The sequence below is a fragment of the Anabrus simplex genome, chromosome 1, assembly GCF_040414725.1.
Source record: "Anabrus simplex isolate iqAnaSimp1 chromosome 1, ASM4041472v1, whole genome shotgun sequence".
Classification (NCBI taxonomy): domain Eukaryota; kingdom Metazoa; phylum Arthropoda; class Insecta; order Orthoptera; family Tettigoniidae; genus Anabrus; species Anabrus simplex.
The window spans coordinates 1,224,775,083-1,224,789,383 of NC_090265.1; the positions used below are offsets into that span (position 1 = coordinate 1,224,775,083).

Below are 14,301 nucleotides of genomic sequence, written 5' to 3' on the forward strand. Positions count from 1 at the left end.
AGCACACGTAATTCTTCAGCAATGTAATTCGAATTTCCCAGCTATTGTCTACAAGGTATATTCTCAAGCTTGCCTTCATACCCACACTGCCCTTTAAGATTCTGTAACTACCTTGGTTGGCCTATAATAGAGTACTCATTAATTAATGTCCTAGGGACTGCCTAACCGAGGCGGTAAAGGCGAGCTCGGTTCATTCGAAATAATGTGGGTTCGATTCCCTGCCAGGAAACAGACTATATAGAAACGACACTTCCACTTCTGGAGATACACATGGCTCTGGGGTTCACTCAGTCTAGATCAACATTAACCCTGGACTGGAAACGTAGGCTTTTTAGGACATAAAATTAAACATGGGGCACTGAGTATCCCATATTTTAAATGACAATTTGCGTAAAGCATCCTGCTTTATTACAACTGAAACGCCCCTTAACCCTTATGTAAATACTAATCAACGAAAATAGCACGAAATATTATTTTCAAAAGTCATAATTTCAACAATAATGAAACAAAATCTGCATGGGTATCCCCATTATGTCATTGGCTAGCTTCATATTTAACCCGCTGTGCGATGATTTCTTTTTTAGTGAAATGAGCTATATTGTCCAACATACCAGCATCGATAAACTTGGCTTGTAATAATTAAAGGGGAATTCCTCAAGGCAGTATTATTGGACCTTTTTCTTATACATATATCAATGATATGAGTAAAGAAGTGGAATAGAGATAAGGCTTTTTGCGGATGATGTTATTCTGTATAGAGTAATAAATAAATTACAAGATTGTGAGCAACTGCAAAATGACCTCGATAATGTTGTGAAATGGAGGGCAGGCAACGGTATGGTGATAAACGTTAAAAGTCAGGTTGTGAGTTTCACAAATAGGACAATTCCTCTCAGTTTTAATTACTGCGTTGAAGGGGTGAAAGTTCCTTGTGGGGATCACTTTAAGTACTAAGTTTTAGTATAAGGAAAGATCTTCATTGGGGTAATCACATAAATGGGATTGTAAATAAAGGGTACAGATCTCTGCACATAGTTATGAGGGTGTTTAGGGGTTGTAGTAAGGATGTAAAGGAAAGGGCATATAAGTCTCTGGTAAGACCCCCAACTAGAGTATGGTTCCAGTGTATGGGACCCTCACCAGGATTACTTGATTTAAGAACTGCAAAAAATCCAAGGAAAAGCAGCTCGATTTGTTCTGGGTGATTTCCGACAAAAGAGTAGCGTTACAAAAATGTTGCAAAGTTTGGGCTGGAAGACTTGGGAGGATGGAGACAAGCTGGTGGACTAAGTGGTATGTTCCGAGCAGTCAGTGGAGAGATGGCATGGAACGACATTAATAGACGAAAAAGTTTGAGTGGTGTCTTTAACAGTAGGAAATATCACAGTACAAAGGTAAAGTTGGATTTCAAGAGGACAAATTGGGGGCAAATATTCGTTTATGGGAAGGGGAGTTAAGGACTGGAATAACTTACCAAGAGAAATGTTCAATAAATTTCCAATTTCTTTGAAATCATTTAAGAAAAGGCTAGAAAAACAATGGATAGGGAATCTGCCACCTGGACGACTGCCCTAAATGCAGATCAGTAGTGGTTGATTGATTGATTGATAAACAATCCCAAAGCACCGGATGTTATTTTTACGAGCTCAGCATGCCTTTAGGATCGGGTCTAATGAACACAATGTCACGCCTCGGTATCCTTTGAGATTTCATATGAGGCGTGGATGATCATCGATCACCGTCCTTTCGTTTCATTTAACCTGCCCCAGGAGCATATATAAAGTCCTCTTTCTCGTAGTTCTCAACCACATTAATTATCATTCTCTTCGTAATCTGAAGTGAGTGATGTTCCATCTACACCAGGGCCTCTCAGGGTGCATGCGCGTGGTGCATGCACTGTGCACGGTGGAAAATACGACTTGGCTTGGTTGACCAGAGTGCAGACCCCCACTCCTCGATTTGGAGCAATAGCGCTGTCTCTCTCTTTCCTCACGCCTGTCTCGCTCGCTCCGCCTGTCTCCCTCTCCCCCACTTGCGCCGTAGCGCTCCAAATCCGGGCTGAGTTGAGCCGAGTATAGCCGAGTAGAGCCGAGCATAGCCGAGTAGCCCAGAGACGAAGCGTTGATCCGAGCCATACCGAGCGGCACCGAGCGGCACCGATGCACAGTGCACGGAGCTCTTGCGCCTCGCTCTGCACGCGTGAGATTTTGGGCGTTTGAGAGGCCCTGATCTACACTCTCTCCTTGGTCTGACCTCATCAATTCGCCTCGAATCCAGTCATCATTCTTCCCAGCAATGAAAGACTTTTCCAGTCATATTACTAACCTATAAGTATTGAAGGAGTCATAGAAAACAAATTCATTACGTTCCTTGCCGGAGGAACAACGACAGTTCTACAAGCAATAAAATACTTGAAAAGATAAAAGATGCTGTATACCCCAAAGCTACGACAGAGCAGGAAAGGAAAGATCTGCACAGTAACAAATCGTTATATTCAAATGCTGACTTCCTCCGAAGAAACGTCACGTCATATGGCGATCATAGATAGCATCAACATAAAATTATAGCGAAAATAAATTTCTCTGGGGCACTGTATGCTCTATGTTTCTACTCCAGGTTAAAGAGGAGTACCAGATTACTTCCTAGTTGTAGGTCTAAAAGCGGTTAACGAGTAAGCCTATATCCCTCTTAGTGCTGAGATTGGAAATAGCGGAATCTTTTACCTTTCACTACTCCAGGGGCCTTCATAGCATGTATGGAGATGGCGACAATCCATGATATGAGTCTTGTACGAATATAATTATGCACAATCGAGCAGCTGTTATTCTTGTTCCAACCATCCAGTTTAAAGAGACTTATTCCAGGTCAAGGAAGTTGACTAGGAAGAGAAGAGCAATTATGAACAATGAATCCCATATCCGAGTGAGAGACATAACATTTGCCCAGAAAACTGGTTCGTGATGGCTCTGCTATTTCGAAGCGTACGTGGCAAATATTGAAAAATCTTGGAATCCAGCACACGACTCTGGAAAAATTATCGTGGACATTTTAAAAGATTCAGTGATAATTTTAAATCATCACTTATACTACTCATATATGATAAATCCTTTAGTGTTTTCTATATTTTTTACAAAATATTTTCACCGGGCAAGTTGACCGTGTGGTTAGGAGCGCGCAGCTGTAAGCTTGCATCCGGGAGATAGTAGGTTCGAACCCCACTGTCGGCAACTCTGAAGATGGTTTTCCGTGGTTTCCCATTTTCCCATTCAGGCATATGCTGGGACTGTTTCTTAATTAAGGGCCGCTTCATTCCCATTCCTAGGCCTATCCTGTCCCATCGTCGTCATAAGACGTGTCTGTGTCGATGCGACGTAAAGCAAAATAAAAAAATTCAGTTATCATCGTCTAAATTTAAAAAAAATACGATCCTCGTAGTCAGTGAACTGATGTATTTTGAAAATACCACTTGATACGGCTTCAATCACGCATTCAGTTTCCAACATTAAAATAAATACCGGTACATAGGTCTACTGGACAGGGTACACTGTATGATATCCACCGCGTGGAAAATGTGTGGACATTACTTTGGAATCATTAACACTATTCTACCAACGTGCATTAGTATTTGTTTGTTCTGTAAAGTTCAAGAGCTTTGAAAAGCAAGTGACATTTACGTTTGTTGATAGTCGAGTCTTATTCCTATTTACGACGTAATAAATTCACTACATTCCAATTATTAAAAGAAAAGAAAAATATTAACTCACAACACACAGCAAGCACCAGGCAAACTTGTTGAGACCTGTCCGCAGGATCAATAACTTATAGTATGCTGAGAATTCAGCTCCGAAGGCTGCTTTGATCCTCAACAGATCCACTATCATAGGTGGCCAAGGCATCACGGAGGAGGCTTACTAGGAAAATGAGAAGTAATATTGTTTCCCGTTGCTTTCCTGATCGAGCCAGAAGTTGCTGTATGACCAGCTCACTGCAATGCATGCAACAAGCGACGCTATGAGCGACATCTTTACACCATTCATAACAGGGGCTGACTGCATGAGCAATGGCATAACCAGCATCGCTTATATCTTTCATATTGTTAAAGCCAAGGTTGAGACTAAGACAGGTCAATAAAACTTACAAATGTGATCTCGCCCATGCCAGCAAGCATAGTGCCCTGTGAGCACTAGGTCCCGCTAGCTAAAGCATTATAACGTATAGTGGCTGTCTAACCTCGAATGCTTCTCCTGTTTTTGATTGTGCCTTGACATCGGAAAGGTATTAGCATATCAGAGAATATTCACACACACACACACACACACACACACACACACACACACACACACACACACACACACACACACACACACACACACACACACACACACACACACACACACACACACACACACACACACACACACACACACACACACACACACACACACACACACAGAAAGAACATCGATCTGACGACCACCACTTTATGCTTAGTTCCTAAAAGTTTTTTATTTTAATTTTAGAATTTGCTTTTTTGCTAGTTACTTTTCGTCGCACCGACACAGAATTTGCTTTACGTTGTACAGACACAAATAGGTCTTATGGCGACGACGGGATAGGAAAGGCCTAGGAGTGGGAAGGAAGCGACCGTCACCTTAATTAAGGTACTGCGCAAGAATATGTCTGGTGTGAAAAAAAAAAAAAAAAAAAACAAACAGAAAACTATCCATAGGGCTGCCTAGAGTGGGGTTACAACTCACTATCTCCCGAGTGCAAGCTGACGGCTACGTGACCGAAAGCGCAAGACCACTTGCTCGGTGTTCCTAGAAGTCGCTTTGAGAATTATCCTGTATAGGTGTTAATATAAGGAATGATCTTCATTGGGACAATCATATAAACGAGGTTGTTAAGAAAGGTTACAGATCTCTTCACATGGGTATGAGAGTATTTAGGGGTTGTAGTAAGGATGTAAAGGAGAGGGCGTACAAGTCTCTGGTAAGACCCCTGTTAGAGTATAGTTCCAGTGTATGGGACCCACACAAGGATAACTTGATACGAGAACTAGAAAAGATCCAAAGCAAAGCAGCACTATTTGTTCTGGGTGATGTCCGACAAAGGATTCGTGTTACAAAAATATTGCAACCTTTGGGCTGGGAAGACTTTGGAGTAGTAAGGAGACGAGATGCTCGACTAAGTGGTATGTTTCGAGCTGTCATTGGAGAGAAGGCGTCGAATGATATTAGTATACGAATCTTAAGCAGGGCGTATAAAAGTAGGAAAGATCATAATATGAAGATAAAGTTGGAATTCAAGAGGACAAATTGGGGAATATATTCATTTATAGGACGAGGAGTAAGGGATTAAAATAATGTATCAAGGGAAATATTCCATACATTTCCAAGTTCTTTGAAAATATTTAAGGAAAAGCTACGTATAGGGTATCTGCCACCTGGGCGACAGCGCTAAATGCATATCATTGATTGATTGATTGATTGATTGATTGATTGCCTTAGGTAGTATAACACTGTTAAACACTTTCAAGGTCTTATTCAGGCATAAATCGCTATGTTATAAATTGAAGATGGAAGGACGCCGGCCGATTTATGTTCATTCTCATTGACATTTAATGGAGTGAAGTGAGTTAAACTTTTATGAGTTATAAATATACGTCGTTCAGCTACTGCAATGATTTACGCTATAAATTCTAAAAAGAGGAATAAGATATTAACAATAAGATGAATTAAGTGTGAAAGAAAGGTTCTTACAAACCTGAGCATAATATTTCCATGAGGTCACTTTTGTACTACTCAATTTTAAATAAGAAGTTTTGATGCGAACACATTCTTTGAGCGTTGTCTAGTTCTAGTTAGAGGTGGCTGCTGAACCCGTCGTTGACAGGTTAGTTTAAGCTTAGCCTTAATTAAGGCCACGGTGGCTATCTTGTTAATCCTAGCCCTTTCCCATCCTTGCGTCGTCGAAAACTTTTGGTGTGTTTGTGCGACGTTAAATCACTAGCAAATAAATAAATAAATAAATATATAAATAAATAAAATAAATAAATAAATAAATAAATAAATAAATAAATAAATAAATAAATAAATAAATAAATAAATAAATAAATAAATAAATAAAAACACCTCGACAAGAACAATGCTAAATGGCAGCCACACCATTAAAAATGATTACTTGCCCTTTTAAATGTGAGAAACACCAGAAACGGTTTTACCAAGGTAATCTATATCGGTAATGGTTCGTCCTATCAGGAAGTCAGTTCAACCCATAGTGTTATATATTTATACATTTTTTGCGAAACAGTAACTCGCAGAAACCTTCACTCCTCAGTTTGCATCCATCATAGTTTAATATTTTATAGGCCTACACGAAAACCTTCCTTTGGAAATCCTCTAGGAAACAGTGAAAACAGCATTAAAATCCGTCCAGTAGTTCTCGAATTATAACCGGACACCAGTACAGACAGAGGCTGAGTTTTATAAATTTAGAGACATTCCGTTTTTTTTTTTAATCTTTCACTTTTAGTTTCTTGCTATTTACTTATGCTATCTTCTTATATTTTGATTTGTTTCTATCGAACGAGTACCTTTCTTGCGGTTCTATTCAATCTCTCCCATATAATTAGGGACGTTATCACGAACTGGAGCCTTCGTGGCTCAGGCGACAGCGCACCTGCCTGTCACTGCTGGTTTCCGTAGTCTAAAACACGGTCACTCAATGTCAGATTTGTGCTGGACAATGCGGAGGCGGGACAGGTTTTTCTCCGGCTACTCCGGTTTCCTGTTGTCTTTCATTCCAGCAACACTCTCCAGTATCATTTAATTTCATCTGTAAGTCATTAATAATTACCTCAGAGGAGTGCGACAGGGTTCGGCAGCCTGCACAGTTCTTATCCTCGCCGCTAGATGGGGGCTTCATTCATTCCATTCCTGACCCGGTCGAATGACTTGAAACAGGCTGTGAATTTTCATTTCATCACGAGTCGACCGAGTGCAATGTCCAGGCTGAGATATTTAAAGCACAAGTACACGTACTTTTAATAATCTCTCGGGTTCTTTTATTTTTTGCTAGGGGCCGCACGACGCACCGACACAGGTAGGTCTTATGGCGACGATGGGATAGGAAAGGCCTAGGAGTTGGAAGGAAGCGGCCGTGGCCTTAATTAAGGTACAGCCCCAGCATTTGCCTGGTGTGAAAATGGGAAACCACGGAAAACCATCTTCAGGGCTGCCGATAGTGGGATTCGAACCTACTATCTCCCGGATGCAAGCTCACAGCCGCGCGCCTCTACGCGCACGGCCAACTCACCCGGTACTCTCGGGTTCAATAGGAAGTGCGGCAAGCCTCGGTCTGAGAGATTCCGGGTTCTAATTCTAGGTCTGCCACGACTTCGAGGGTCGCTCGAAAGTTAGTAACATGAAAAGAGTTGAGAAAATGTCCTGCGGGCCGAAATTCCGATACCTCAGCTTCTCTGAAAATCTTAAAAGTAGTTAGTGGGGCGTAAAACCAATAACATTTCCTTCAGAATTGAGAAATTACTATAACTTACTCGAAAAGCATCAGTTCCGATATAATAAACTGATATTCATGGCTGTGAAAGTCCAAATCATTGGCTGAATGGTCAGCGTTGAGGTCTTCTGTTCAGGGTGTCCCGGGTTCAATTCCCGGCTGGGTCGGGGATTTTAATCGCCTCTGATTAATTCTTCTGGTCCGGGGACTGGGTATTTGTGTTTGTCCCAACACTTTCCTTTTCATATTCGGACAACACATTACACTACCAACCACCACAGAAACGCAATAGTGATTACATCGCACCATACAGGGTTGGCGTCAAGAAGGGTATCCGGCCGTAAAACAGCACCAAATCCACATGTGCGACACAGTTCGCACCCGCGACCCCACAGATGTGGGAAAAACTGTAGAAAAAGAAGATTCATGGCGGTGAAACCAGACGTGCGAAGACAGATATCCTCGATCAACCTTCTGTTTAAATAAAATTATAATTTTGTCTGTTACCGTAGTTTCAAAATTAATTTTAATTAGTTTCACACCTCTGATTAAGTACACAAATGTCGAAAGCAGGTACAGTTCAATTGTGACATGTTAATTTTCTTTTTGAATTTAAATATATTTTGGAGTTTATCTTCCTAGTATAAGTGCTATTCCATTAGTTCACCACAGTATTTGTACGTTAGAGTATTGACTTAAAAATGTGTCAAAATCTTCAAAAGTATAATAAATGTAAAATATAACTATTTTCCTCAAAGATTACCGGTTGTTACCAATGACCTTTCCAATAGTTCCTATTCAAACAAATATGCAGACAAACTTTATGATTTCCGAACTATGAACTTGTAAATGACTGTACATTCCTCCGCATTTCTCTAATAAGGTATATCGATTATAAATTGTCTGGTTCCACGGCTAACTGGTTAGCATGATGGGCTTTGGCTCAAGGGGTCCCGAGTTCTATTTCCGGCCGTGTCGTGTTTTTATCCTCCATTAGTTATTTCCTATGGTTCAGGGAGTGTGCCTTTGTGCCGTCCTCAGCGTTAGATTTCACAGACACACAGGTCATCTTTACACAAGGTTGGTGGATGAGAAGCTCTTCACATACCACCGAACAGAGCGGGATCAAACTCACTAACTTGGGAACAGATAGACAGTGGTCTGCTACCTAACCCATGTACCACAGGAAGTCTGCTTCATGGCGCGAGGCCTGGCTCTCTGCGGACAGACTTCGAAGAGTGCTGCTCGACATTCAGTTTGTGATGCTGATTGTGAGGCAGATTTCTGCTCTCAGAGAGTTAGGTTGTACCGTTTAAGTGAAACATCGTTGGATGTATCCAATAAAGACTGGTAGAAAATTACTATATCGGAAATATAATCAATTCCGATCTAATAAATTGGCATTCATGAGGAGGGGGGTTGGAACGAGACTTAGACGAGACTCCAGCCACTGAGGAATATCTGCGGGCGTTAGCAGAACGACGAATTAGCTATATGTCGTCTACTCAGCTGAAATAGGAAAGACGACTAGCTGAGTAACAGATCAGAGACAGCTGATGAATATCACAAATGCTTAAAAGCAGACAGAGCAAGCAAGACTTGCAATTAAATTGAGCTCAACCTCAACTGAAGCTGTGTTTCCATGAACTGAAAGGCAGGAAGGTGCAGTTGCATATAATCTTCTCATCGAATTACATTCATCACCTCAAAACAGATCTCAAACCGAAGCACGAATAAGGATGAATTCCTATCCTTATGGCTGTATGTATTGAATCTCATGGTTCATCCATCAGAATTTCAAATTTATCTGCCAAAAGGGACACATGCTAACTTTGAATATTTCCTTCAGTTTGTTAGATCCTACAGTAATTGTACGTTCCAAATCACTGGCTGCCCGCATGTGAAGGAGCTGAAGATGAATCATGCTGAATCCGGTCAGTGAGGGAGATATAACTAGTTGACAACGGAGAAGGTAGTCGTATTACTGAATCGAGGCCTTCCAGAGGACAAACGTCTCTTCTAAAGAAAATAGCTGTCCGCTTCTATTCTTTTCAAATTATGTTCAGGCAAGGCGAGATCAAGTACTGGCATTTATTTAGTTGATCACTGCTGGGAAGACATGTTTGCGAAGATATTGTTACATCAGTCTATATAATAACTGATCAAAAGGGCTGTGAGATACCTTCACCTTAAATATATTGGAGGTCAGGACGAGAGAGGTTTCTTTTCAAGCAGTGCCACCGAAGACCTCAATACGTACGAATATATGAATGAACTCAGTATTTTACATATGTAAATATTCTTGATCTGACCTTTCCATTACAATTAAAATGAACCCGAAGTGGAAAGAAATGTAGTTTAAAACGGCCAGTCACCCAATGATCCTCACAACATCATATAACGTGTATTTCACTTTACATTGAAAGGTCTCATGGACTTACTAAACAAAGGTAAAATATTTGGACGATCTCTTTGTTTCATGACCTCCGTTGAGTGGCAGATGCGAGGTTTGCCTGTACTGTTTGTGGCCCGAGGTTAAAATACTAACTTCCGACTTTGATAAGGCCATTAGCACTGAGCTTACCAGCTTTGTTAAAAGTCACATACTATAGAGCATGGACTATGAGAATCTTTGAAGTGGCGCTCGCCAAATATGAAAGACGAAGTGCTGTATGGTCAAAACGGTATTCATGAGTTTTGATCTGCTAAACATTCATTAGAGAGATGGGCAGTATTCTGATCGGCGTTAGGAGTCCATCATTTTTTTTTTTTTTTTGTTAGTTGCTTTACGTCGCACCGACACAAATAGGTCTTATGGCGACGATGGGACAGGGAAGGGCTAGGAGTGGGAAGGAAGCGGCCGTGGCCTTAATTAAGGTACAGCCCCAGCATTTGCCTGGTGTGAAAATGGGAAACCACGGAAAACCATTATCAGGGCTGCCGACAGTGGGGTTCGAACCTACTATCTCCCGAATACTGGATACTGGCCGCACTTAAGCGACTGCAGCTATCGAGCTCGGTAGGAGTCCATCATTAGAGGATCTTCAATGAGCCTAATAGTTTCCCCACTTCAACATCTACTTGACAGTCATTCACTAAACGTCCATCAATTTCAGTTTTGTTGTGTGGAAATCTGTCTTTTCCCATCAATAATGGGTAGCTCAGCTTATAATCAGTAAAATAGAGGGAGTGATTCAGCAATTGTGCCCTAATCGGAAGTTGTCCAGTACTTTTTGAAACGTTCCTTGATGATGACCCACAGGAATTCCTTCCAATTTGGTGAATATTTTGAAATACTCCCATTCGAAGTAGAAGAAAGGGGAGTCGACAAGCAATACCTCCTCGATATCCACTAGAACGATGGAACCAATATGGCGCAGTGCTTCAGCGACTTTCGAGGGCTAATACTGTAACATTTCCGAAGTTGGCAGGATATAATCGCCTACTAACTGTTGCGAGACGCCGTCGTCAAAGTCTTTATTAGCTCTTAACCGAACTACATAAGGAACATGTAAACACTGAAAAAATACTAGATCAACTACAACTTGGTCAAACAGTGAGGAAATTACGATGCTGCCGTTAAGGAATTACAAAGCCCCACATTTTAAACATTGTTTCCCAAATCCCAACAATATAAAGTGTACTTAAGTGCTATTTGACATAATATAACATTTTATTGAATTTGTAAAACAACCGTGTTTGCGAAGTTTTTCTCGGGAATCCACATTTGTTGGGGACAACAGTTTTGGGAACTAAATTTATTGGGAAGAATGGTTTGGGAAAAGTGTCTGCTAATCACAGATATCCCGTCGTTAAATCCTGCCGACAAATTTTCCACAAGCCGCGTTATACATTTCGTCATCTAAACCTCTACATAGAACTGGAGAAGATAGTCGTTTTAGAAACCTGCAGTATCGCGAGGAAAATGCTGAATAGTGATTTGAAGGACCTATAACGGGAGAAAAGCAGAAGATGCATAATATTTCACTCGGCTCGGATATTAACCCCACTTAATATAACTGAACATTGGGAAAGCTTGAGAACACCTGGATTATGATGTTAATAATAATAATAATAATAATAATAATAATAATAATAATAATAATAATAATAATAATAATAATAATAATAATAATAAGAGAGGCCTGATGAAAGTTTTTCGAGTTGACATTCGACTCCTTACAGACGACCTCTGCATCTGTGAAGATGGGTCCCTACTTGTGATGAATTCTTATGATGAGGACGGCACACATACCCAGCCCCCGAGCCATCGGAATTAACCAATGAAGGTTAAAATCCCCGATCCAGCCGGTAATCTAACCCGAGACATCGTGGACAAAAGACCAGTACGCTGACCATTTAGACATGGAGCCGGACATAATAATAATAATAATAATAATAATAATAATAATAATAATAATAATAATAATAATAATAATAATAATCACCATCATACACATTTATAAAATCTTAAGGATCGCGTGTCTGTGCAGTATGTAGGCCCTACATTTATTACATGGGCAAAATTTCCTCATAATTATTTGTAACATCATATGCGATACTGATCATCTGGAGGATGTTTTCCTTTGGTGTCAGTCTGTCTATTCAACTGTCTGTTTGTGTCCGTAAAATTCGAAAACTGTTGGACATATTTCGAACAAACTCCATACCGGTATTTGGAATCTGCCCAATCAGGATAGTGTTTTCTGGTGTATATAACTTCATGGTCATCACGTGGACTTGGGGTTTCTAGGAAGAATTATCTTCGTTAGCATTAGTTCTAATAAAATTGTATAGGCCTAAAAAACGTTTAAGAATATGGAATTTCCGTTCGTTTATGCCATATACGTATCTATCGTACGACGGATGATAACGGAGATGTTTAAGAAAATTGGTCTTTAAGTCCAAGAACCATGGGACACTTGGAGAATGTCACTTCAATGTGGGTTAACGGAAAGAACAAACGAGCCATTTTCGATAAAGTGTACAATAAAGGATGTGTCATCATCAACAATGGGTTTCGTGAGTCTTCACTCACAGTTGCCAACGGCCGTAGCCGTGTTGAAACACCGGATCCCGTCAGATCTCCGAAGTTAAGCAACATTGGGCGTGGTCAAGATTTGCATGGGTTGCCACGCGCTGTTGGTGCGGGTAAGGAAATGGAGGAGCGGAAAAGAACTGGCCACCCTACCGTACGTAAACTCCGGCTCAGGCACACCTCCGCGGAGGTTCGGACCTGCCTTCGGGCAGAATACACCTTCGCCAACGGAGAATACATCTTCGCCAACGGCCGTAGCCGTGTTGAAACACCGGAAGCCGTGAGATCTCCAAGTTAAGCAACATTGGGCGTGGTCAGGAGTTGGATGGGTTGCCACGCGCTGTTGGTGGGGGGTAAGGGAATGGAGGAGCGGAAAGGAAATGGCCACTCTACCGCACGTAAACTCCTGCTCAGGAACACCTCTGCGGAGGTTCGGACCTGCCTCCGGGCAGAATAACCCTTACCTTACCTTACAGTCACAGTGCCACACCAGCGGTTAGAGAAACAAGAGTATGTAACTGAAAGCAGGGAGAATTTCGCTCAACTTCGGAAATCATCCTTATCCTGTCTCGGCTTTGATCAGCTTTATCGTACTTCACGTTACTGCAACGTGCTTTCGGAAAAAAAAAAAAAAAAAAAAAAAAAATCAGTTTATCACGTCGAATTTAAAGTGTGGATTGAGCTATGTAACTTCGCATAAATTTATAAAGGAAATCAAGTTTATAATCCATTGCAAATACCAGTTGGAAGAACTGGTACACATGCTAATGCAATACTATTGATGTAAACCGAGAGTGAGAAACTGTAAAGGGGGTAAAGAACCTTGCAGTCTGTAGTAAACAGGGGGTAGCCAAGGGGGGAGGGGGTTAATGGGGGTTAGAAACCCCTCCCCCCGCCATGGAAATTTTACAGAAAGAAAATACACAGAAACTGGCAATAAACTATAAACTAAACAAGCATTCTGGGACATAATTGTAAAACCAACAGATCTGTTGAATCTCTTTTCTAACAAGACTCAAAACTGGATTTGGATTGTAAACTGAACATAAAATTCGCTGTAAAACTGTTGACCTTGATTGTATTGTTCTTGTTCTGTATCTTTATATAAGATTTCGTAGTGTACTGCAATCTGAATATCAACATAATTCACTCGTATCAGTGAAATGAAAAGGCGTATGGCTTTTAATGCTGGGAGTGTCCAAGGACATGTTCGGCTCGACAGGTGCAGGTCTTTTGATTTGACTCCCGTATGCGACCTGCGCGCCGTGATGAGGATGAAATGATGATGAAGACAACACAGCCCGCGAGCCAGCGAAATTAACCAATGATGGTTAAAATTCCCGACCCAGCCGGGACCCTGTGACCAAAGGCCAACACACTAACCATTTAGGCATGGAGTCGGATACTCGTATCAGTGTACTGATAATGACAAGTCATGCAAGCGCGCACCACACACGCACCTTCATTATGTTCTGTCAGCATTTTATAACTATAACCCCCACCATCGGACGATTCTGGCTACGGTACTGGTAGTAAATAAATAAATCAGACTCTACTCCACTCGATGGAAGTCTGTTGGTTGTATACCAGACACAGTTACAGCCATTGTAAATCAACCTGAACACGTAATTGGAATGCTAAATAAATGAGTCATTAAATATGAACATAGCGATGGCTCAATGCCACGCTGAAGGTGAACTGTGTGGGCACACTCCTGCCCGAGCTAACCGAACTAATTACGCAAG

General features: G+C 41.2%; 1 protein-coding gene across 1 annotated transcript in view; it reads right to left on the reverse strand.

Annotated features, from left to right (window-relative positions):
* bond (james bond) overlaps window positions 1-14,301 on the reverse strand; it is a 192,183-nt gene that overhangs the window by 147,674 nt on the left and 30,208 nt on the right. The window lies entirely within an intron of this gene.